At 45.4% G+C, this 26,211-nt stretch overlaps 1 long non-coding RNA gene across 1 annotated transcript in view; it reads right to left on the reverse strand.

Moving 5' to 3' along the window:
• The window catches only part of LOC119969654, a 386,118-nt gene extending 362,969 nt beyond the window's left edge, over window positions 1–23,149 (reverse strand). The window contains exon 1 of the long non-coding RNA XR_005461440.1: window positions 23,093–23,149. This is a non-coding gene — a long non-coding RNA (uncharacterized LOC119969654). The remainder of the gene's footprint in view (window positions 1–23,092) is intronic.
• Window positions 23,150–26,211: the final 3,062 nt, after the last annotated feature.

A 26,211-nucleotide genomic window follows, 5' to 3' on the forward strand; every position in this document is an offset into this window, starting at 1 on the left:
GCGGCAGTAGCAAAAATCCCATCCTGCTCGCCTACCCAGGCCAACCCGCATCATGACTTTGGCAGAGTAATATAGGTAATACAGCGTAATAGGGTGGCACGGTATAACAGTGGTTAGCACAGTGGTTAGCACTGTTGTTTTGTAGCGCCAGGGTCCCAGGTTCAATTCCCAGCTTGGGTCACTGTCTGTGCGGAGACTGCATGTTCTCCCCGTGTCTGCGTGGGTTTCCTCCGGGTGCTCCGGTTTCCTCCCACAAGTCCCGAAAGACGTGCTTGTTAGGTGAATTGGACATTCTGAACTCTCCCTCAGTGTACCCAAACAGGCGCCAGAGTGCGGCGACTAGGGGCTTTTCACAGGAACTTCATTACAGTGTTAATATAAGCCCACTTGTGACACCAATAGAGATTATTATTATTAATGGACAGATCATCTAAAAGAAAATATTGCATGCAATATCACCCCTGTCAGGGATTCAGGACATTCCGAAGCACTTTACAATTGACAAATTACTTTTGAAGTGTAATGTGGAAAATCTGTGGAAAACAGACAATGGCACAAGCCGGGAATCGAACCCGGGTCCCTGGCACTTTGAGGCAACAATGCTAACCACTGTGCTACGGTGTCGTGCCCCCCCCCCCCCCCCCCACCCCCCCATTGCTATTTGTTGGACCGGGTTGTGCACAAATTGGTTAATAAAATTGTATGAAATAGGAGCCTGTCAGCTCATTGAGCCGGCTCCACCATTCAATAAGATCATGGTTGTTCTGTCTGTAGGCCTTAACAATACTTTCCTGCCTGTTCTCCAGAAGCCCCGATTCCCTTATCAATCAAAACTTTATCTAATTCAACCTTGAACATGTTCAATGGCCCAACCTCCACTGATCTCTGTGGAAGAGAATTCCAAACACTACAGATCCTCTGAGGGAAGAAATTCCTTCTCATCGCCGTGTGATCCCTTATTTTTTAATTGTGTCCCCTAGTTCTAGATTCCCCCATGAGGGGAAACATCCTCTCAGCATCTACCCTGTCAGGCCCCTGCTCACTTTCCTACAATACAAGTGCTCCATTGTCTGTGAAGCGCATTGGATGATCCTGAGGTCATAAAAGGGGCCATTTAATTAAAGTCTTTCTTGCTTTTCAGCTATTGTACAGGCCCAAGTTTGCAATTCACAAAGAAAATAACCAAAATATTGGGAAACATAATAGGACTGAAACCTCTAAGCCTCCCAGGGTAAGCACTGTGCTCCTCGGAGATGCCAAATGTCAAATCAACAAGGCTGTCAGGCACGTGCTGGAATGGAATGGCAAATGTAGAACTGACAAGAGATGAAGCTCATCACAACACACCAGGCTCAAACCTACACTCTGCACAAGTGAGTTAATCTAATCCAGACCTACCCGATGCTTGCTTTTTAAATTGGTCTTAAATCTGGGACAATTGGCCTTGTGTGAGGTGTTTGCATTTATATGGAGATAATCAGTAATGGAATAGTTGCTGATAAATGCAGATGGTTACAGGATAGTCCCTGCTATGTATGGTCCAGACACCAGAGGACAGTTCGCTGAAGTCACACTGGTCGCCAATTGTCGGCTGTGCTCTGAACTAGCTGGTAACCAGGGCTTCCACAAACCAAGAAAATGGAGGTTGACAAATTTAACATTGCAGTGAGATATCATAGAATTTATAGTGCAGAAAGAGAATCTGCACCGGCCCTTGGTAAGAGGACCCCACCCAAACCCCCACCCCCACCGCATAAGCCAGTAACCCCACTTCACCTTTTTGGACACTAAAAGCAATTTAACATGACCAATCCACCTAACCTGCACATCTTTGGACTGTGGGAGGAAACCGGAGCACCCGGAGGAAACCCACGCAGACACGGGGAGAAAGTGCAGACCCCACACAGACAGTGACCCAAGTCGGGAATCGAACCTGGGACCCTGGAGCTATGAAGCCACGGTGCTAACCACTGTGCTACCGTGCCACCCGTGCTGCAAAAAGATTAACACAAGGAGCGAGACTTATTTATTTGCTCTTTAAACTAGCTGAGTCCCCATGCTTTGTATCAAAGGTCAGGTACGCTACCGAGACTGGCACCCAACAGAAATGGATGTGCACAGACACTTCTAGAACATCCCCTTCCCCCAACCATGCCTCTTCTTTCCTGACTTTTAACCAGTTTTGTTAAAAATATTGCCTGCCCATTCCTCACTGCCTGCCCACGCAAACTGCATTATGGCTTTGGTAGTGTAATACCTAGCTCAATTGGCTTGTTTTTTTAAACAAATTTAGAGTACCCGATTCTTTTTTTTTCAATTAAGGGGCAACTTAGCATGGCCAATCCACCTACCCTGCACATCTTTGGGTTGTGGGGGTGAGACCCACGCAGACATGGTAAGAATGTGCAAACTCTACATGGACAGTGACCCGGGGTCAAAATCAAACCAGGGCCCTTGGCGCCGTGAGGCAGCAGTGCTGACCACTGTGCCACCATGCTGCCCTTCAATTGGCTTGTCAACAAATGCAATTGCTCTTAATTGCCTTTTCAAAACGCCAGCGGGCTGCCGCCTTCGGCACCCGACCACCTAACATTTATAGCAACCCGTCATATTTTACATGCTCCCACTCTCCACCATGAACACACCCATTAGGGTGGGTGGGGAATGGTGCTGGGGTGGGGTGAGTAAAATCCAGCCCATGAAGATTGCTGTCTCAATTCAGAGATGAAAAAAAAGAGAGATGCATTATCCAGTTATATATACATATGCAATTCAAAATGGGACAGTCAGTCAGTCCTGGTATAGATACAGATAATGCTGAGCCATGTTGTACATGCAGTCAGCACAGTGAATCGTGCTGCAGATACAGGCAATACTAAGTCATGTTACACATACCATCAGCACTGGGCTAGCCAGTCCTCCTATATATACAGTCAGTACTAGCACGGTTACTTCTGTTATGCATACAGCTGGTTCTGTTGCACATGTGGTTAGTGCTGGGACAGTCAGCCTTGCTCTACACACACAATCAGTAATGGTACAGTCACTTTTGTTATGCATACAGCCAGTACTGGCATGATCAGTTCTCTTACTCACAGTGAGTACTCGAACAGTCAGCTCTATTATAGACGCAATCAGACACGGCATTAGCAACTGAAGTCCCAACCTACTGGAAGCAGGTTTCCAGTGTGATACTGCTTTGCTGCAATCACAGTTGCAGTTGATACATTTTCTTCAAACACGAATCAGGGAGATTTATATTCTTTATGTTGACAGGTCTGCCATTCTGAACATGAAATCTCCTTCTCTGAAAGCATGCGCTTAATTTGATTTGTTGTTGGGTGTTGCTACCAAAAGAAAAGAAAAGCGCGTTTGTAACCATATTTTAGTAACAGATTTGGAGGGTCAGAAATGAAAAATTTAGGTGACCATCCGATGGTGTGTTGCAATTCCTGGTTGAAACCCCAGCTACGTGAACACATGCAATGACAGTGCACATCATTATATGATAAGAGTTGTACACTTTTAGAGAGAGAGGGAGGTTTTTCACCACTGTGAAAATGAAGGCATTTACAACATCAGCTGCCCTCACACATTCCTTACTGTGTGTAATGTTCCTTCTCCTGTCATTCTTTTTGGGAGACTGGGGAAGGAAATGCAAAACAGGAGATGCATGCTTGGAAGCATCGTGTGTATTTTTTTTCTTTTTTAACCTGAGATCTGCACGTTCACATTTTAGGACTCTTAAGTGGTGAGGATCGTGGATATATTTAGCATGGCCAGGAAGGAATGCTCCTTTATATCGTAGACCAGATCCTGTAATTTCTTTAATATCACCATAAAGGTCTTCCAGAATTTACTGCTTCTTCCATGCAAACCTAAAAACTTTATTCCCATCCTAAAATAAATTACATCGAATATATTCCATGCAATAACTTGCTATGGATAATTAATTAGCCAAATAAATGGGAAAGATGAATATCCCAATCAAATGATTGCTTTCATCCATCTCCTCCCGGCATTAGTTAATCGATCTTGTGCCCAATATCAATACCGTGAAAGTATAAGTTTAAAAATGATGCACTGATAATGAAATTTGTCATGTCACCCAGCCCTGATATATATTACACTAATCAAACTATAGTACTGGGTGGTGGCAGGGTGTAAAAAAGATTGTAAAATATGTGATTCACAGTGTTTCAATTTGGATAATCACATGTAAGTTATAGCCTATCATGGGTAAGTGTATCGGTGAGGCTTTATTAAATTGTTAGGTGCTCAGAGTTAATTGAAAAATGTTATCTGCTATAATAATTTAAGATGGTTAGATATCTAGTTAAAAAGAACCCCAATCATATCCTATGGATTAACCCTGTGAGGTCAAAAGCATTATCGCTGCACCAGTGTTAATCAATATGACAAGCAATAAACTGCTTAGATTGCAAATAGGAGGTTACATTTGGAGTAAAGGAGCCAGCAGAAAGACATGGTGGGAGCGCATCACTAGAGCAACATGAAGTACAGAATGTTATATTCCTTGCCTTTTCCTCCAAGATAGCCAGATATGTAGTGTTGATGACAAAGGATATAACAAATAAAGGGATGGATTCTCCGCCGGCGGGATGCTGTGTTTTGCCAGTAGCCCGGGGGTTTCCCGATGGCATGGGGCTGCCCCACAATGGGAAATCCCATTCACCAGCTGGCATAACGGAGCATCCCGCCGGCAGGGTGAATCAGAAATGTAGCGCGGAGGGGCGAAGAATCCAGCCCAAGAAGTTTGAATCAAAATGAATTTATTTTACACTACTAAGCTTGATTAGGTTTGCACACTTTACTGAGTAACAGATACTAAACTAATAATACTGAATCTGTAGTACAGTAATCAATATTCTCTCTAAATATTAAACAACACAATAACTTTTTTTTATAAATTTAGATTACCCAATTATTTTTTCCAATTAAGGAGCAGTTTAGCATGGCCAATCCACCTACTCTGTACATTTTTGGGTTGTGGGGGCGAAACCCACGCAGACACGGGGAGAATGTGCAAACTCCACACGGACAGTGACCCAGAGCCGGGATCGAACCTGGGACCTCAGCGCCGTGAGGCAGCTGTGGTAACCACTAGGCCACCGTGCTGCCCTAAACTACACTATAACTTGACCTCTGCTATATCTCTACAATTAATTCTCACTCTGTTCTCATCAGCTTCTCATCATATTCTCCCAGAATTCCGAGATGCTGCTTTATATACAATAACTTAGCAACGCCATCTGGTGTTTGATTTACACATAGGGTGTCTGATGTTAACCCTTTACTACACTTGCACTATACATATCATTACACAGAGGATGCAGCAGAAGTCACATGGCGATAGGCTCTTTTGCATATTAGGCACAGTACTGCAGTATCAGAATTCTGTCATATCCAGGCCTGGAGGAGATCAGAGATGATCAAGGCTTAATATTGTTACCTCTTTATTGGAGGCAATTGCTGCCTATCTACTCTAAAGTGGCTGCAAGAAAGAGTGACAATCATGGAAATAATAGACACAGCTCGCTGGATGGATTTGCGATAAAGTGCATTGGCAAGTGTAGGATTGAGCTTCATAGATCTAGAAGAACCTAAATGCCAGCCATGGTCCACCGTTTAGCAGTCTCAAGTCGAATACTCCAGCACAGAGTCTAAGGTGGTATTTCTGTACACTTCTGAGGGAGTGCTGCACTGTTGCAGGTGCCGTCTTTCAGGTGAAGCTTTAAATCAAGGTCACATCGGCCAAGATCCTATGGCACTACTTTGAAGAGAGTAGATTTCTTCATCAGTATCTATCCTTCGACCAACATCACTAATATAGATTATCAGGTTACGTTGCTACTTGTGGGGCCTTGCCGAGTGCTATGTTTAATAAGGAGACCAAAACTGTACACAGTACTCCAGGTGTGATTTCACCAAGGCCCTACAACTGCAGCAAAACTTCCCTACTTTAACATTTTATTCTCCCTTCAAGAAACAACAACATTCCATTTGTCTTCCTAATCATTTGCTGTATGTCCCTGGAGTCTAGCTTTTTGTGATTCATATCTCAGGACACCCAGATCCCTCTGACTGCAATCTCACTCCCTTTAAATAATATGTTGCATTTCTATTCTTCTGACCAAAATGAACAACCTCACATTCTCCCACGGTGGCACAGTGGTTAGCACTGCTGCCTCACAGCGCCAGGGACCTGGGTTCAATTCTGGCCTTGGGTGACTGTCTGTGCGGAGTTTTCACTTTCTCCCCTTATCTGCGTGGGTTTCCTCCAGGTCTTTCGCTTTTATCCCACTGTCCAAAGATGTGCAGGTTAGGTGGATTGGCCATGACAAACTGCTCCTTAGTTTCAAAGATGTGAGGGTAGGGTGAGGGTGGGGTGGGGGAGTGGGCCTGGGTGGGGTGCTCTTTCAGAGGGTCAGTGCAGACTTGATGGGCTGAATCACCACCTTCTGCACTGTAGGGATTCTATGGATACTCAATCTGCCAAACCATCGCTCACTCACTTAACTAATCATTTTGCAGCTTCCATATGTCCTCTTCACAACATACTCTTATTTTGTGTCACAACCTTTGATATCTTAAGGTAATAAGGAATCTCATCAAATGCCCTTTGGAAATCCAAAATACACCACATCTACAGGTTCCCCTGCTGCTTGTTACTTCCTCAAAGGATTCTAATCAATGACTGAACATGATTACTCTTTCACAAAATCATGTTAACTGCCTGATTACATTTGTCATACGGGAGTCCCTTTAAGAAAAGTTTTGCTTTACCACATGGCTTGCAGCATGGCTTCAGTGATGGCATTTGTGGGTGGAACTGGGCTGTGGCTGTCAGGTGAAAGGGGGTTTAGTGTTTTGGTTTCATTTTGGTTTGAAAAAAAATGAAAATCACTTATTGTCACGAGGGCTTCAATGAAGTTACTGTGAAAAGCCCCTAGTCACCACAATCCGGGAATCGAACCGTGCTGCTGGCCTGCTTGGTCTGCTTTTAAAAGCCAGCGATTTAGCCAAGTGAGCTAAACCAGCCCCACTCACTTAACTAATCACTTTGCTGCTTCCATATGTCCTCTTCACAACATACTCTTATTTTGGGTCACAATTTTGTTGGTTTGGACTGCAGAAGCAGCACTGTGTTAAGCTGAAGGAAGTTTCCCTGTTTTGTCGGTTTTATTTTAAAGCTGTTCCAATGAACTGAAAGCACATTGGGTGTAGCAAACTGCCTTGGTAACCTTAAAGCAAGAGTTGCTTTCCGGAAGGAGTTTTGAATCTGCTGTTTGGAAACTGGACCAGAATGGCAGGGAAGGGACCAGTCCCATTCAACTGAGATTACAGTGTGCTGGGTTTTGGTTTTATTGGATTTTGTATTGAATTGGAACAGTTGAGGGGGATTCGTTATGAGTTACATACATAGATTACTGTCGCTGTTGTGCGTTCTTTTTCATGTTTGTAATTGATAAGAAATTCTTGCTAAGTGTTTTATATATGTTAACCGCATTCTTATAATAAACTTTATTTTGATTAAAGTGCCTAGCAAATCTGATGAATCACGCCTGAAGTGAAGGCTCTTGTGCTCATCCTAGCCAAATTCAACATAAAAGTTAGAGGTCAGATGAGCTTCATAATATACTTTGGAGTTTCTAAGCCCTGGCCCATAACAAATTAAAATGTTCTCAGTGCCCTGCTTTAACCACCTTAATAATAGCTTCCAGCATTTTTCCTATGACAGACCCATGGCCTATTGTTCTATGTTTTCTATTTCCTTCCTTTCTTGAACAGAGGGGTTACCTGATTGTATTATAATATTCTATTATTAATTTTGTATTATGGTGATGTCCTGGAAGTCTCGTGCTATGACTGCATTTTGAGTAGAGCAGTTGCTTTGAAAGTTTGGTGCCAAGCGTACAAATGGCATGTTCCAGCCTGTGGGAGGGGCTTTGAGTGATTAACACCTTGTGGCTGGGCAAGTTGGCTTGGGAGATGATGCTGCTGGTGGGTCACCTTTCTTGTCACTGAATTTCTTAATCCTATGTCATGTTTCCTACATTACAACAGTGACAACATTTCAAAAGCACTTTATTTGCTGTAAAGGTGTCTGACATCTGTGAAAAGACACTATTATAAATGTCTTTGTATATAGCTTCAATCCCTGCTGATCTCAGTGAGTGTTACAATTAACCTCAAATCCCAGAAGGTAGAGAGGAAAAGAAAGAAGGCTTCTGCCCCTCATCGCTATCCAGTAACCCTTCACAAGTATGAATAATAAGTGAGGACAGGTCATGATTGCCTCCAAGTGATCAAATAGCCTGCCAATATTCACTGTCGTGGCTCACACATTGGTTGTGGTACTGAAGGACGCTTGATGCCTTGTACCACATCAAGAACCTTCATGAGAAAAGGAAAGAAACTGGAGTCAAAAAATGCAACATTAAAGCACATCAGATACACTGATGTACCAGCTATTTAGCTAGAGTGTCAGAAGGTATTAACTTATCCACCAATATGTACTTAGGGGGCCACCAGAATCATCTTAAAAGCCATGAGGTCTGAAGTTCAATGTGTCCTTGAGAGTGCCGAAATCAGCTTCTGCACCAGGCAGTGTTATGTTCCCACCCAATAATTCCTTGAGGCCACCTAATTTGCTACTTGAGCCATGAAGTATTAACTTATCCACTTTATACCAGTGAGCACGTTTCCTTCTCTTGCCAAAACGCAGCAGAGGGTTTTCATTAAAGATTTTGCACCAAGATAGCTGGTTAGACAATTTATGCCCAGTTGGTGCCAACATGCTTCTGCATGCCAACTCTAACGTTGAATGAGAGCTCATAACACCAACACAGAAAGAACTTGAGAATGGATGGCAAGAATTACATCAAGTAAAGCAATTAAATGGGACAACATTCACAGCGGAAACTGCAATGTTCGTTTAAGACTTTCTTTGAAGAGAGTCATTTTGAGAGGAAATAATTCAAAACTACATTTTTAAAGAAAGGTTTTTTGTTTCATGGCCCTTAAATGGGAATGTGGCCGCTTGCAGTATTTGCAACATGCTTAAAGAGTAATCTGCCTCAACATTGTTTTCTGATGTTTTGATGCTATCTCAGTTGACAGCAGCATTTTGGCAGCTTGGCACAGAACAAATGTACTTTTGATTGTACTCCGAGCTTCCCAAATCCCTTTCAATGATTAAAAAGTTCATTTGAAGTTTCTTATCAAGGAAAGCTGTGGCAAAGATCTACTGATTTCTTGGGACAATTAAGTCCAATGTGGAGCACCTTTTGTAATTAAGAAAAGGTTTCCCGTTTCCTTCAGAGTAAATTTATTTTGAGGCTTCCGCAGTCCTTGAATAAAGTTTATATAAATCACAATATAATTCATGACATGTTTATTCTAATTGATCACAGGGCAGCATGGGTTCTAATCCTGCCATCACAATTGAGTGAGGCTCAGGGAACTGGATCATTTGGATGTAGTCTAAGACCTCTAGTTACTGATGTGCCAATCAAGCATGATAGTACACACTGACCCACTGCTGCTCCCATGAAACCAGCCTCCAAAGTCATTCACAGCCCAGGCTATTGAGTAATGCTGGCTCACTGTCTAATTATCACACTGTGTCATGTATATATTTTTTAATAATCTTTATTGTCACAAGTAGGCTTACATTAACACTGCAATGAAGTTACCGTGAAAAGACCCTAGTCGCCACATTTCGGCGCCTGTACAACATGCACTGAATACCATGAATATAACAAATGCTCATATTAATTCAAGAGCAGTTTCCAGCAAAAAAGAGAAAGCTAAATTGAATTTAGATATAGCATTAGAGAGTTATTGCAGTTAAGTTGCATTTAACATGTGACATTCCTTTGCGGACTATTTACATCGATTTTTAAAAGACAAATTGACCTGCCCAGATGATAGTGGAGAGAAATTTGTATGAATGTTAACATTAATTGTACGGTGTTTTTCAACACTCATTATACTAAACCAGATGACAGATAAACACGAGGGAAAAAGGAATAGAATGATATGTTGATGGGGTGAGATGAAGTAGCACCAAAGAAGGGTTGGTGCATAATGCATGTAAAGGTCACTTGGGCCGAATGACCTTCTGTGTTGTAGGTGCTATTCAATGTTACCCAGACGATGACCAAGATTTCCGATAAACTTTTACATGGATTTCCATTTAGCACTAAAAACCCAGCACCTTGCAGCAGCGTGGGACTGTACTAATGGACTGTTTCCATCAAAATACAGTGGCCATGACCAAATCTCCCCGAGCCTGTTATTTTGTTTTTGTGTGATCATGAAAACAGAGATTTCAATCTACTTATCGAAGTCAATGGAAATTAATAAAGTGGAGAGAGTTTTAAAAAGGGGCTTCTCCCTGACCCTCCTCCAGCCTTTGATATTCTGAACTCCTTCAATTCTGGCCTCTTGCACATCTACACTTTTAATCGCTCCATCAGTGGCAGCACTGGTTAGCACAGCTGCCTCACAGCGCCAGGGAGCCGGGTTAGATTCCGGCCGCGAGTGACTGTCTGTGTGGTGTTTGCACGTTCTCCCCAATTCTGCCGTGGGTTTCCTCCGGTTTCGCCCCCACAACCCAAAGATGTGCTGGTTAGGTGGTTGACCATGCTAAATTGCCCCTTAGTGTCCAAAATGTGCAGGTTAGGTTGTGGGGATAGGGTGGGGGAGTGAGCCTAGGTATGGTGCTCTTTTGGGGGGTCGGCTGATGGGCCTCCTTCTGCACTGAATGGAACCTATGGGATTCTATGATTCAGCTAGCTAGGCTCCAAGGGCTGACATTCCCTTTCAGATCTCTCCCCCTCTCTCTCCATCTTTAAGCCGTTCGTTAAAACCTTGCTTTTTGAGTCAGCTCTCCTAATACTGCATCCCTTTTCGTGGCTCATATCGAATTCTTGACAACGCTCTTGTGCAACACTTGGGGTATTTTACTACATTATGGGTGATATATAAATGTAAGTTTTGTGTTGAAGGAGCTGCCGATGTGCTATTACCTGTTTCAATCATCACATAATGTCAAAATTATCCCCAGTGGGTTACTGGTCTCAGTTCAATATGGGGGTGGTGGGTGCTGCGGTGGGTGAGGGTGAAGGGTAAACAGAAAGGATGGGAGCTGAGGCAGCTTGCAACACTCCATTTCACATTTTCTGATGCAGTTTGTGGTCATGAGTGACACGGACTTAAACCCAGCTCGACAACCGTGCACAATACAGGAGTTTGGGAGGAGGGGAGGGGGTGGGGTGGGGGGACAAAAAATTAAAAGCATGGGAGAGATGAAAAATAAAACAAATTTAAAAGCATGCTTAAAAATCAGCTTGTGCTGCAAAATCATTCAGGAGTAGGATTATTATGTTACAAGTGTCAGCAGTGCGATTGAATATAACATTTGATCCCAAAAGGTCAGGAGGGTGAAGCTGCATTATGGCCTTTGAATAGCTCTCAGTTTAGCTCCACCTTTCTCTCTGAGTCAAAGAGTTGTGAAATGCCTGAAACGCAATGTTGATCAACGTGCTAATCGGAGGCTGGCTAATATTTTCAATTAGCCGAGGTTAATACGCCACAGAAATAATGCAATTTATTGGAGGGGTGGGGGGGGGGGGGGGGGGGGGGGAGATGTGTGATCGGGGCACTTTAGCTAAATTTAAAAAAAAAATTTGGAGTACCCAATTATTTTTTTCCAATTAGTGGTTAGCACTGTTGCTTAACAGCTCCAGGGTCCCAGGTTCGATTCCTGGCTTGGGTGACTACCTGTGTGGAGTTTGCACGTTCTCCCCGTGCCTGCGTGGGTTTCCTCCGGGTGCTCCGGTTTCCTCCCACAGTCCAAAAATGTGCAGGTGACCTGGATTGGCCGTACTAAATTGCCCTTAGTGTCCAAAATAGTTAGGTGGAGTCACTGGGATAGGTTGGAGGTGTGGGTTTAAGTAGGGTGCTCTTTCCAAGGACTGGTGCAGATTCGATAGGCCGAAGGGCCTCCTTCTTCACTGTAAATTCTATGATTCTATGAATTAAGGTTTCAACTTAGCGTGGCCAATCCACCTACCAGGTCCCAGGTTCGATTCCCGGCTTGGGTGACTGTGTGGGTTTCCTCCGGGTGCTCCACTTTCCTCCCACAGTCCAAAGATGTGCAGGTTAGGTGGATTGGCCATGATAAATTGCCCTTAGTGACGAAAAAGTTTAGGAGGGGTTATTGGGTTATGGGGATAGGGTGGAAGTGAGGGCTTAAGTGGGTCGGTGCAGACTCGATGGGCCAAATGGCCTCCTTCTGCACTGTATGTTCTATGTTCTATGTTCTACCCTGCATGTTCTATGTTCTACCCTGCGCATCTTTGGGGTGCGGGGGTGAAACCCACGCAGACACAGGGAGAATGTGCAAACTCCACACGGACAGTGACCCAGCTAAATTTTGAGTCGAGGTCAGATAAGGAGAGAGAGCCAACACTGGGTAATTTCAGGTGGAAAGGTGTTAATAACTGAGCATTTGCTCACTGCAGCCCTGATTATAATCGCGCGATTCTACGTTATGTGCAAATGACAGAGATGAGAACGATAAGGGTTAAAAAAGAAAATACTGGTAGCCGAAATCTAATGCAGGCTCCCGGCTGCCTGTTGTGCCGGACAAGCCTGAGCCAGTCTGAGTCCCAGCAATCACCTTACAGCAGAGCAGAGGAACCAGTTTTGCAGGCTGGGCTGACCTGTATTGTGTGGTGTACGGTATCAGCGGCTGGGCAGAAAGAAAGACAGGCTAAGGAGGAGTAGGAAGACTCAGAAAGGTATAAACAGCAATTATCAGTGTCAGGCTGCCATTTGTAGCACCTCCCTCAAACCCTGTTATTTTCTGCAACAAGGACGCGGCGACACCAACCCCCCCCCCCCCCCTCCCTAACAGCACTAAATGCTACTCCGCAAGAGTAACACTTTTGGGTCGCTTGTCTGGGAAAACGGCACACACAGAGCATCGAAATCAAATCAAAGCAATCTTTTAGCGATAAAGTGCTGGAAACATCCAGCCGGCCCAGGCAGCATCTGTGCAGGGGAACAGAGTCAGTGCTTCAGGAGAGAGGAAAGACTGAAATAGAAGAAATGCAAGTAATGCCCCTTTGGTAGGGTCAGTCATTTACTCACCCCTCACCCCCACACCCCCTGTGGAAATAAAATCATTTTTAACCCAGCAATGATTTAGTGAAAGAGTATGCCTTTTGGCCACAACCCGTCTGGCAAAAGTGTTGTGTTTGGGGATCTTTGGCACATTTGCAGAAAATCCTTTGGCACAATATTCCCAAGTGTCATTTTTGGAATCTTTGCTCGTAACTCCACGACTTGTAGGCAAAACATGCAGGAGAGTGCCCGGTCGTCGCTGACTTTTAATTGCTGCATTTTTTTTGGGGGGGGGGGGGGAGGGGGGATTTATATTGTGGTTCACTCAGAGATACGGACGCCACTGGCGAGGCATTGATTGACCTTCCACGGGTCAACCAACTTGGATGGCTTGCTGGGCCGTATCAGAGGACAGTTTTTGGTTTAAAAAAAAGCTTGCAATCAGGTATGGATGTGCCAGTTTGGAAGTGTTCCTTCCCTGAAGGCCGACAGTCAACCATAGGTTGACAACAAACTAATAGGCTTTGTGGTTACTTTTACTCCTGATTTTCACCCCCACAACCCAAAGATGGCCACACTTAATTGGGGGGGGGGGGGGGGGGGATAATTGGGTACTCTAATTTTTTGTTAAACTTTTACTAGTGATACCAGCTTTTTATTTCCAGATGGTTTTTTTTTCTCGAACTGAATTCAAAGTTCTCACACGCTATCCCAGTGGCAACTGATCTCACAGTCCATTGGATTATTAGTCCAAACTCTGGGATGATTTGTTCAATGGTAAATCGGCCTCAGCGAACGGAAGGCAGCCTAGCAGTTTCTCAGATGTAACATCAGGCAGCGAAGGTGATTGTCACACCAATGTTGGATTAATTAGATGCAAGAGGGAGCTGCCTGTTGATGCCCTAACTACGTTGCGCCCATACGCCAGTTTTATAAAGTAGCGACCACTTTGAAACTGAGAGTCTCGGAGGCAGACAGATAATCTGTTCCCAGCACTTTGTGTGAAAAAGTGACACAGGTATCTCTCTCACAGGTGATTTACGGAGCAGCAGGAGGAAACTGATAGGCTAAACATGTCTCTCTTCACAATGTACTTATCAGTGAGGATTATTAACTGTACGCTCTGGAAGACGCGCCACTTGAAATGCTCCCCAAAAATTACACCTGCATGCACACCGGCTGCTGCCTCCCAAAGCAACAACGATCATATCATGCAGCTATCAATGGAATGCATGTCTGGTTAACGTTGTCAATTCGGATTCATAAAATTACATCCCCCAAAAGATTGTTCTGAGCATTCCTGTCCACCATCGACCCAGCCTTTTTGGCTGTGCAGGTCCAACACTGCATTTTAACAGACGACTAATTTTTAGTGTTTCAAAACAAAAACACCATCAATGTTCCCTTTAAAATAGAAAAGATACAAAGAATTGTTAACTTTAAAATGCTGTGGGTTTTTCCCCCCCATTAACATTTTTAAAAATTAACCATTAAATCAGCATGACTTGGGGCGGCACGGTGGCGCAGTGGGTTGGCACTGCAGCCTCATGGCGCCGAGGTCCAAGGTTCGATCCCGGCTCTGGGTCACTGCCTGTGTGGAGTCTGCACATTCTCCCCATGTTTGCATGGGTTTCGCCCCACAACCCAAAAATGAGCAGGGTAGATGGATTGGCCATGCTAAATTGCCCCTTAATTGGAAAAAATGAATGGGGTACTCTAAAATAAAAATCAGCATGACTTCACCAGGGAAAATAAATAATTTGTAGAATCATAAAATCACGACAGTGCAGAAGCAAGCCATTCCGCCCAGTGAGTCTGCACTGACCCTTTGAACGAGCACTCCACCCAGGTCTAATTTATTTATTTTTTAATTCATTTACAAGATGTGGGCATCACTGGTTAGGCCAGCATTTATTGCCCATCCCTAGTTCCCCTTCAGAAGGTAACCCACCTAATCTTTGGACATTATGGGGCAATTTAGCAAGGCCAATCTAATCCACCTAATGCACGTCTTTGCATTTATATGATGCCTTTCACAACCTCCGGTAGGTCCATTGAAGTGCTTTTTAAGTCCAGTGACTTTTGATTTGATTTGATTTATTGTCACATGTACCAAAGTACAGTGAAAAGTACTTTTCTGCGGCCAAGGGAATGTACACAGTACATACATAGTAGACAAAAGAATAATCAACAGAGAATATTGACAAATGGTGCATCGACAAACAGTTTGGTTACGGTGCGGAACAAGGGGCCAAAAAAGCAAATACATGAAAATAGTTTTAGTAGGTCAGAGCGCTGATCGGAGATAAAAGAAAAGGGACAGGGGAGAGAGCTCGCAGAAAGTCGCCATGCTCCGACGCCATCTTGGAATTTTTGTTAGGAAATGCAACAGCCAACTTGAACAAGCAAAGGTCCCAAAACAGTAGTGCAATAATGTCATGTAATCTGTTTGTAATGGCAATGGTTCAGGAATATCAGGAATAGGGGCTGGTTTAGCTCACTCGGCTAAATCGCTGGCTTTTACAGCAGACCAAGCAGGCCAGCAGCACGGTTCGATTCCCGTACCAGCCTCCCCGGGCAGGCGCCGGAATGTGGCGGCTAGGGGCTTTTCACAGTAACTTCATTGAAGCCTACTCGCGACAATAAGCGATTTTCATTTCATATGTGTTGGCCAGAACAACCCTGGTCTTCTTCAAAATAATGCTCTGTGTTTCACCCGAGAGAGCGGGTCTCAGCTTACTTTCTCACCCAAAAGGACAAGACAATCTTGGTTTCAGCAGTGCAGTGTTCTGTCAGTACTGCATTGGATCTGCCAGTCTAGAATTTTTGGGGGGGGGGAGTTTTTTTAATTCTTTCGCAGGATGTGGCTAGGCCAGCATTTATTGCCCATCCCTAATTTCCCCTTGAGAAGGTGGTGGTGAGCCACCTTCTTCAACCGCTGTATTCCATGTGGTGTAAGTACAACCACAATGCTGTCTGGAAGGGAGCCAGGATTTTGACCCAACGACAGTGAAGGAATGCCCATAGAGTTCCAAGTAAGGATGATATGTGGCTCGGATGGGGAACTTTCAGGTGATGCTATTTCCATGCATCTGCTACTCTTGTCCTTCTAGGTAGTAGAGGTCACGAGTTTTGGAAGATGTTGTTGAAGGAGCCCTGGTGAGTTGCTGCAGTGCATCTAGCAGATGGTGCATACTACTGCCACTGTGCGTCGTGGTGGAGGGAGTGAATGTTGAGATGATGGATCCAGAGAATCCCATAGAATCCCTACAGTACAGAAGGAGGCCAGTTAGCCCATCAGAGCTGCACCGACCCTCCGAAAGAGCACCCTACCTAGGCCCACTCGCCCGCCCTATCCCCGTAACCCCTCAAATTGATCATGGCCAATCCACCTAACCTGCAAATCTTTGGACTGTGGGCAGAAACCAGAGCACCTGGAGGTTACCCACGCAGACACAGGGAGAATGGGCAAACTTCACACAGACAGTTGCCCGAGGCTAGATTGAAACCCGGGCCCCTGGACCTGTGAGGCAGCTGTATTAACCAAAGTGCCTGCCTGCCACCCTTGCACATCTTTTGACTGTGCAAGAAAATCTGGAGGAGAACAACGCAGACATGGGGAGAACATGCAAACTCCACACAGCCAGTCACCCAAGGCCACAGAATCATCCAATGGGGTGCCAGTCAAGTATGTTGCTTTGTCCTGGATGATGTTGAATTTCTTGAGTGTTGTTGGAGCTGCACTCATCCAGGCAAGTGGAGTGAGACTTTAACCCACAAACCACTGACTTAGACAAGAGTGAACTGGTTCAGCAGCGATGTTGAGCCCAATCATGTGTTCAGGCTGAATTAACATAATTGCAGATGATCAACCCAATGTCAATTGAATACATATCTTCATCCCAGAGGAGTGCAGCTGACAGCAGTTACAGTTCTCCCGCTGCTGGCCATATTTCTAAGCATAAATTATTTGACTTGCAGCACGGTGACAAAAATATGGGTTCACAAACCTACTGTCAGACAAAATATAAGGGGCAGAATGGTACCTGGAGGGCGTTCTCACAAAGCAACAAAAGAAAGTAGAGTGTCTAATGGTTACAGGTTATCAACGTAAATTGAGGTCCTGTCTACCTTCTTGGGTGGATATAGAAGAACCTATTGTTTATTCAAAGGGAAACAGTGGAGTCCGTAATATCCCTGCCAATACTTTGTCCTCAGCCAACAACAGCTAAAGCAGATTATGTGGTCATTATCTCACTGCTGGGCACGAATTGGCTGCCGCATTTTCCAATTTAACATCAGTGATTACACATCAAAGGACTTCCATTGGTTGAAAGTCCTTTGGGATGTCGTGAGATCAAGAAGGCTGTTTCATAAATACAATAATTATTTAAAAAATGTTGACTTATTAAGACAGTTGGTTTAACACCAGTGTCAAAATCTTTGGCAATGAAATCTTGTTGCTCCTGCTGTGGTAATAAATGAGCCAATATGTTCAATGACTGGCTAAGTCCTTGCTTCTCACAATTGGCCAATTTTCCAGGTGCCCCAAGGGCTTATATTGACAGAATTCGTCCTGCAAGGTTAGCAATTCGGGGCTACATGGACATTTGACAATTTCTTTGAGCCACAATGCAACACCTCTTGGTTCTTTAACCCCACCCACTTCTAGCAGAGCAAATTGAGCACAAGCCATGATTATCACACTTCAAGACCTCAGAAAACAGGAAGTATACCACTTGACCTCACTGAAAAATGAACTGGTATACAAACTACATGAACTGCTTAACTTCTGGATGGCTTTGAAATTATCCAGGAAACTCAGTTTAACCAACACAAAGTACATGCAATCATAGATATGAACCTATGAATTAGAAACAACCATTAGGCCCCTCGAGCCTGCTTTGCCATTTGGTAAGGTAAGGATTGGTCTGATTATAGCCTCAACTCTACTTCCACACGTACCCCCTGAATCCTGTCAATCAAAGATCTATCTGACTCAGCCTTAAAAATAATCAATGATGGGGACAACACGGTGGCCCAGTGGTTAGCACTGCTGTCTCACGGCACCCAAGTCCCAGGTTCAATCCCGGCTCTGGGTCACTGTCCGTGTGGAGTTCGTACATTCTCCCCATGTTTGCATGGGTTTCGCCCCCACAACCCAAAGATGTGCAGGGTAGGTGGATTGGCCACGCTAAATTGCCCCTTAATTGGAAGAAATGAATTGGGTACTCTAAATTTAAAAAAATATATATTCAATGATCCAGGCTCCACTGCTCTCTAGGAAACAGAATTCCACAGACAAATGACCCTCTGAGAGAAAAATATTCTCCTCATCTCCGTCTTAAATGGAAGACCCTGGGCGGGATTCTCCGCCGGCGGGATGCTCCATTTTGCCAGCAGTCCGGGGGTTTCCCGCCGGCATGGGGCTGCCCCACAATGGGAAACCCCATTGACCGGCCGGCGTAACGGAGCATCCCGCCGTTGGGGTGAAGCAGAAATGTGGCGCGGCTGGGCGGAGAATCCCGCCCCTTTATTTTTAAAGTGTCTCCTCGTTCTATTCCCTTCCATAAGGGGAAACATCCTCTCAGCATCTATTGATGCTAAAAATATATTCACGAGGCGGCTAGATATAGGACTTGGGGCGAATGGGATCAAAGGTTATGGGGAGAAAGCAGGATTAGGCTATTGAGTTGGATGGTCAGCCATGAACGTGATAAATGGCGGAGCAGGCTCGAAGGGCCAAAAGGCCTCCTCCTGCTCCTATCTTCTATGTATGTACCTTGTCAAGTCCGCTCAGGATCTTATCAATCAGAACACCTCTCGTTCTTCTAAACTCCAATGGGTAGAGGCCTAACCGTTGCTATCGATATCTGTAGAAGCCAGAAGCAAAAAGTAAAGGGCCGGGATTCTCCCCTATCCGGCAGGGCAGGGGTCCCGGCGTAGCGGAGTGCCGCCAACCACTCCGGCGTCGGGCCTCCCCAAAGGTGCAGAATTCTCCGCACCTTTAGGGGCCAGGCCCGCACCGGAGTGGTTTTCGCTACGCCGACTGGTGCCAAAACCGGCGCCAAGGGCCTTTGGCGCTACGCCACCCGGCGTCGGGGCTGGCCGAAAGGCCTTTGCCGGTCCATGCGTGCGCCAGTGCATCAGCAGCCACTGGCGTCACCACTGGCGCATGCGCGGTAGGGGGGGTCTCTTCCGCCTCTGCCATGGTGGAGGCCGTGGCGGCAGCGGAAGAAAACGAGTGCCCACACAGCACTGGCCCGCCCGCCGATCGGTGGGCCCCGATCGCGGGCCAGGCCACCATGGGAGCACCCCCCGGGGTCCGATCGGCCCACGCCCCCCCCCCCCCCCCCCCCCCCCCCCCCGGGGGGGGCCGCTCGCGCCGCAAATCCCGCCAGCACCAGAGGTGGTTTAAACCACATCGGCGGGAGTGGCCTGGCAGCGGCGGTACTTCGGCCCATTGCGGGCCGGAGAATCGCCGCGGGGAGCACACCGATCGGCAGGGCGTGATTCCCGCTCACACCGATTCCCGGGTGGCGGAGAATTCCGGCCACGGTGGGGGCGGGATTTACGCCGGCCCCGGGTGATTCCCCGACCCTACGGGGGGGTCGGAGAATTCCGCCCAAGGCCAGAGGTCCAAAATAGAACTCCAAAAGGATAGGTCTGTACAGAAGGACAACTCTCTCTCTTCAAATACTACCCGATCAGGCACACATTTCCAGCAGCTTCTGCTACTGGACTCTGGTAAGAGAGATACTGTTCAGCATTGCTTAGTGCAGACATTAACCCTGCTGCTCCACTCTTTGATCCTTACACCAGGAAGAAGAAAGCAAGATATCACCAACAGAGTCAATGTCATCTCGACCCCTCGAGTACCTGGCATCACCTCAGGTAATGTTTCTCGAAATGGAAAAGAAAACGTGGAATGAACTGTCTTTCAATTGCCAAATAGGTGAAAGCATGAGTGAAGAACACATGGTAAATATAATTACCTAGCATGCAAAACAAAGAGTGACAAAGATTGTTTTTGCACCTTTTTGCTTCCTTAGGACTGCCCTGGGTGCCATACGAGCTATAGATTGCCTTTGATGAGGTAAAGACGGATCCGATTATGGCCTCATTGACCGTGTCAATCTATAATCTATCTGACCCAGCCTTAAAAACATTCAATGATCTAGGCTCCACTACTCTCTGGGAAAGAGAATTCCACAGGTGAATGACCCTTTGACAGAAGATTCAGTAGTTAAATTCATGGAAAGAACAATTCCAGGCACAGGGAGGACTCAAAATGTTCCCTCTCCTTGCTGCCTTTTAACACAATTCAGAAAGTCTCTCATTGCAGATCCTCAAACTTCTCCTAAGCTCCTTGTCCTTAATCATCTGACCAATGTGCTTGCTTCTACAGTTTCTCCTTCAGATAGATGTTGGTGATCTTCAGCAAGTCTTGTGCCCTGTGTGCCCAAGACTCGCCTGAAATGTTGGTAATCACGCTATTATCTTTGCTCCTGTGTTCGGGCCCAGTATTGATCTATTAGTGTCAAGACAGAGCTGAACTTACAGGTCACGGCGTAAGGCTGTTAACATGAGTGAAAAAACTGCAACATGGCATAAATGCCAAGTGTAATTGCCATAAACGTGGGTCAGAACTGGCAGCTTCCATCCGCAACCAACATAGCATCGCTGTTTCTGGGTATCATTCTAGATCTCATCAGTAAACTTCACCGTTGATTGTAAAAATCACACCTAATAACCCTCTCAAACAACTGAGCACGGTGGATCCATGAACTTCTCTTATCATCTAAAATCTCTCCAAATTTCTAATGATGGATTGAAAAAACATTTAATTGCTTCGACCGTGGCATTTGAAGAATCACCTGGAAAACAGAGTGGGGAGGGGGGGGTGGTGTGTGTGTGTGTTTGGGGGGGGCGGGGGGGGGGGGGGGGGAGAATCTTCTGCTCTGCAGTTAATAACATGGAGCTGAAATAGAACAGTTGCCCTCACAGAGTTAAACCTCCGAGCTACCTCTTACGGTTTGTTTTTTGCCTGTTCAGATTTATTTAACTGCAGTTGCCTTTGCCGACAACAGGATGGATGTGGGCCTGTCTGCGAAATATGCAGAATCCGGAAAGCTCATGAATTTATTCAAGCTTTAATGCAAGAGGATCGGATTTTTCAATGTTCTCATAAAATTAACAATTTTATCATTAAATCAGATGACATTCAGAGTTATTTTCAGCATATTTTTTTTTGGTGCGCGCCTTCAGTATATGTAAAAAAAAAAGTCAGCTGCATTTTGACCCACAGGAATGAAGGGAAATGGAAATTAGGAGCGACAAATTGCACATTTTCTGGATTGCGCTTTGCCTGAATTCTTTGTAATTGGAGTTGCCCGTCTTATTTTACTGAGACATTTTCCATTGCATTTGCTCAATGTGGAGATCCAGTCAGTATTTTATATTTTTGTGTGTTTGCACATAAACCTATTAACATTGAGCTCAATAACTTCTGTAACTGTTTTCAAAATGGACACTGATTCCTCCCTCTGTCCCCATGTCACTTTAATAAGCGGATGGCCACCAATTGACATCACACACTGAACATCCTTAATGTCAAATAACCCATGAAAACAGTGCTCAGACCCTAACCCTTATCCTGTTGCAAAGGTTGAAACTCTGAACCATTGACGAATTCAATCATTGCTCTGTTCAATGAAGAAGGAATCTGTACAGTCACACAATCATTCTTGCAATGAGCTTTTTTAACAAACAGCCAAAACTGAATCTGTTATTTCATAGAATCACAACAGGGCCATTCGGCCCATCGGGTCTGCACTGACCCTCTGAAAGGTTACCCTCCCTAGGGTCAGGGCCCCACCCTATTCCCTTAACCCAGTAACTCCATCTAACCTTTTTTGGGCACTAAGAGGCAATTGATCAAGGCCAATCCACCTAAACACCATATCTTTGGACTGTGGGTGGGGGGGAGGGGGGGGGGGGGGGGGGCCACACGGTGCAGTGGTTAGCACTGGGATTGCGGCGCTGAGGACCTGGGTACGAATCCCAGCCCTGGGTCACTGTCCGTGTGGGGTTTGCACATTCTCCCCATGTCTGCGTGGGTTTCACCCCCATAACCCAAAGATGTGCAGGTTAGGTGGATTGGCCATACCAAATTGTCCCTTAATTGGGAAAAAATAAATAATTGGATACTCAAAAATTTAATAAAAAAGCTTTGGACTGTGGGAGGAAACCGGAGCACCCGGAGGAAACCCACACAGACAAGGGGAGACAGTGCAAACTCCACACAGTCACCCAAGGCCAGAATTGAACCCGAGTCTCTGGAGCAGTGCTGACCACTGCTGCCCCGTGCTGCCCCTTATCATTCGACTAATGCCCGTTTTGTTACCCCCAGATTATTTTTTTCTTGCAGTCCATCAACTGCTTTCTTAGAATGGGGGATAAGCTATTCAAAAGTGCCCGAGTACATTTTGTGTTTGATTGAGAGATGTAAGTAGAAACCATTCTCCGCACAATATCGCTTTCTGGTTGGTATCTACAGGCAAATCGATACTGGTGAATTTTATTGCCTCACCTCAGTATCTGCATTTATTGATCTGTTTAAATTGAGACCTTTTAACTTGTAAAAGCACTGCTTAACCTGTTTGATCTGTCTTACCTTTTAATATAATAATGCATTCATTTTATACGAGATAGTGCTCGTTAGCCAAGACCAGCTCCTTTACATTGAGAATCTGTCACAACGCAGTGTTGTGAAAACATGAAAGGCTGCATATATTTATCCCCACTTGAAATGATTTTTTTTATGCTCCTCTTTTCTGCACAGAAGACAACCGTTACTTTAAAAAAATATATTCTGAAATTACTCCAGGAACATTAAATCACCCAACTCTGAAGCAAATAAAAATAATTTTACCTTGTCTGGGGCATGGAGCGCAGTGGTTGTTTTCTGGTGCATTTCATTGGGAATCTGTGTAAACGTAAGATATAAAATCAAAAGGTAGATTACATTTATTACTGGTGATCGGACAAATGGACAATGGAACACACCAATCAATGAATCAATGCATTCGTGTTAATAAACTGAGAATAGTCAATTGGGCCAGTATACCACAGGTTGAAAGTGCACAACATGTTAAATAGCCTGTACACTTCTTCGGTTAGGCCTGAGTTTAGTGTCAATGAAGCTATTTTAAACTTTTTTAAACTTATGCTTTTCCTGCATCAAGCACCCCTGGCTCAGCAATGGCAAACCAGCAATGGTGTAAAACTCCTAGGGGATTATTTTGGATATTGCCCCAAAATGGGCGGAGTGCGATGCACAATTTATCTGTACCTGACAAGTGGCATTCTCATTTTATGTTGTCTGCTCTTTTCAATGATTCCAGCTTTCAGCCAGCACATTGTATGAGTCGGGGGACTAAAATTGTAGCTTCCCAGCATGACCTAAAGCTAGCCTGCATCTCTTAAAGAGGACATGCATTTTGGCTATGGTATAGGAAGTGAATCTGAGCTGGGAATCAGCGAGGAGTGGTATACTGCGGGAGAGAGTTGACTCCAAAGGTTTTAAGCACTGCACTGGAGGCTTTGGTGGAGGAAATGGAAAGTAGGAGGGGTGCTCCTTATACCAGGAGGCATTCCAAAAGGCAAAGGGTGCAGATAACCCTGGAGGCCAATGCCAGCAGTGTAGCCCAATGGCCCTGATGAAAGTGCCGCAAGAAGTGCAATGACCTCACATGACTGGTCAAGGTCAGAAAATGCATCTTCAAATGCCATATCCTACCAACTGCACAACCAACCCGAACACTGCTCCAGCCATCCCCATCACTCACCTACCAATGGTCTCCATCAATCAGGTCTCATTGCTTCGCCTCATCCTCACAAAGACAATACTGCATGGATCACAAACTCACAGCTTACAGCTTGCACACAGTGCCAGCTATACAATCATGGCAACCACATCAGCTAAACATTCAAACCAAAGGCAACAGGAACTAAACAGAGGTGGCCCAGCACAGCTATATGTCCGTGTAGGAGATGAACGGGGTGACATGGTGGCACAGTGGTTAGCACTGCTGCCTCACAGTGACAAAGGCCCAGGTTCAATACCTCCCTTGGGTAACTGTCTGTGTAGAGTTCGTATGTTTTCCCCGTATCTGTGTGGGTTTTCTCTGGGTGCTTTGGTTTCCTCCCACAGTCCAAAGATATGCAGATTAGGTGGGTTGGTCATGCTAAATTGCCCCTTATTGTCCATAAGGTTAGGTGGGGTAACTGGGTTATGGGGCTAGGTTGGGGGGGTGAGCCTGGTAGGGTGCTCTCTCAGAGGGTCGGTGCATACTCAATGGGCCGAATGGCCTCCTTCTGCACTGTAGGGATTCTAGGATTCTATGAAGTGAACCATTTTTAGGATGCTCATTGCTGAGGTGGTGCCAGCAGTGGAGCTGAAAGCGTTGAAGATGGTGGTGTTCTCATACCCACTTCTCGTTCTCACATCCCATGTCCTCCTCATCCCCATTCCTTTTCTGAGCTATAAAGTTCACATGGTGTAAGCATGCACATTTTTCTTTCAGCACATTCCTTCCTCCCCGTCCATCCCCAACTTACCACTACCATATTCCTGTGCCTTTTCCCTGTCAGATAGCCAAGGGGTGTCTGTTGACCAGACAGTGCAGGGACACCAGGAAGAGATGAAAACACAGCTTTGTGTCACATGGCTTTACACTTGCTGTCACCGGTCAGGGACTAACACTGAATTAGAGACGGGTAATGCGCATGGTGGTTCATTGGGTATGAGTGGACTGCAGGCAGAGTATTGGCCAAGGATAGTAGCTTGCCGGAGGACTGCGGTACCGTTCAGCTGAGCACCTCAACGGGGCAGGCTGCAAAAGGACAGGCAACTGCACAACAAAGCAATTGGTGCATTTGGAAGCATGCAATTCATGTCAAGGAGGAGTTTAGCATTAACTGGTCCAGATTTACGCAGAGCTTCAAATCCAGATTTCTAGCGCAGAAATGTGTCCAATTCTATTCGAACACATGTGGCTCCAACCAAAGTACAACTTCTGGTCGATGATTTTGCAGCTTCCATTGCTGCAGTGTCGAAAGGGTGAAAAGGTTGCTCTGGAAGCTGAGACCACTATCATGTAAGGTTTTTCTTTAATTCTCTCAAGGGATGTAGGTGTCATTGTCAAGGGCAGCACTTCTTGTCGATCCCTAACTTCCCTTGAACAGAATGGCTTGCTGGGCCATTTCAGTGGGTCGGTAAGAGTCAATCACATTATTGCGAATCTCAAATCACAAGTAGGCCAGGCCAGGTGAGGATGGCAGATTTCCTTCCCTCAAGGACATTGGTCAACCAAATACACCATTACTGAGAACAGCTTTATATTTCAGGTTTTTGGGCAGCACGATGACACAGTGTGTAGCACTGCTGCCTCAGGGCGCCGAGGACCCGAGTTCGATCCCGGCCCCGGGTCACTGTCAATGTGGAGTTTGCACATTCTCCCTGTGTCTGCATGGGTCTCACCCCTACAACCCAATAAGATGCGCAGGGTAGATGAATTGGCCATGCTAAATTGCCCCTTAATTGGAACAAAAAAGAATTATAGAACATAGAACAGTGCAGCATTGGGTACTCTAAATTTATTAAAAGATATATTTCAGTTTTTTTTTAATTGACGGAATTTAAATTTCGCAAACTGCCCTGGTGGTATTTGACCCAGAGCGTTAGTCTGGGCCTCTCGATCACTAGTCCCGTGACATTACCACAATGCCACCGTCTGCCCCAATAAAGGTAGCTGGCTGCTATCATGCCTCATGGCTTCAGTGTGTAAAGGGGCTTGTGAGGTGTCACAGCAGTTCAGCAATCTGTCCCCCAACAAATGACTGGGATTGCTGAGTGGGAGTGGCAGGGGTTCCACATGCCCTTGCCAACTCTGGAAGTCAGTATTCATGCTCCCACCACTGTGATTCCATGTGTGCCCTTATATTGCCTGTGCCAGCTAGTCAGCCCAGACTGCTGCCGCTCATGCCGAG

This window comes from Scyliorhinus canicula, chromosome 7 (genome assembly GCF_902713615.1).
Source record: "Scyliorhinus canicula chromosome 7, sScyCan1.1, whole genome shotgun sequence".
Taxonomy (NCBI): domain Eukaryota; kingdom Metazoa; phylum Chordata; class Chondrichthyes; order Carcharhiniformes; family Scyliorhinidae; genus Scyliorhinus; species Scyliorhinus canicula.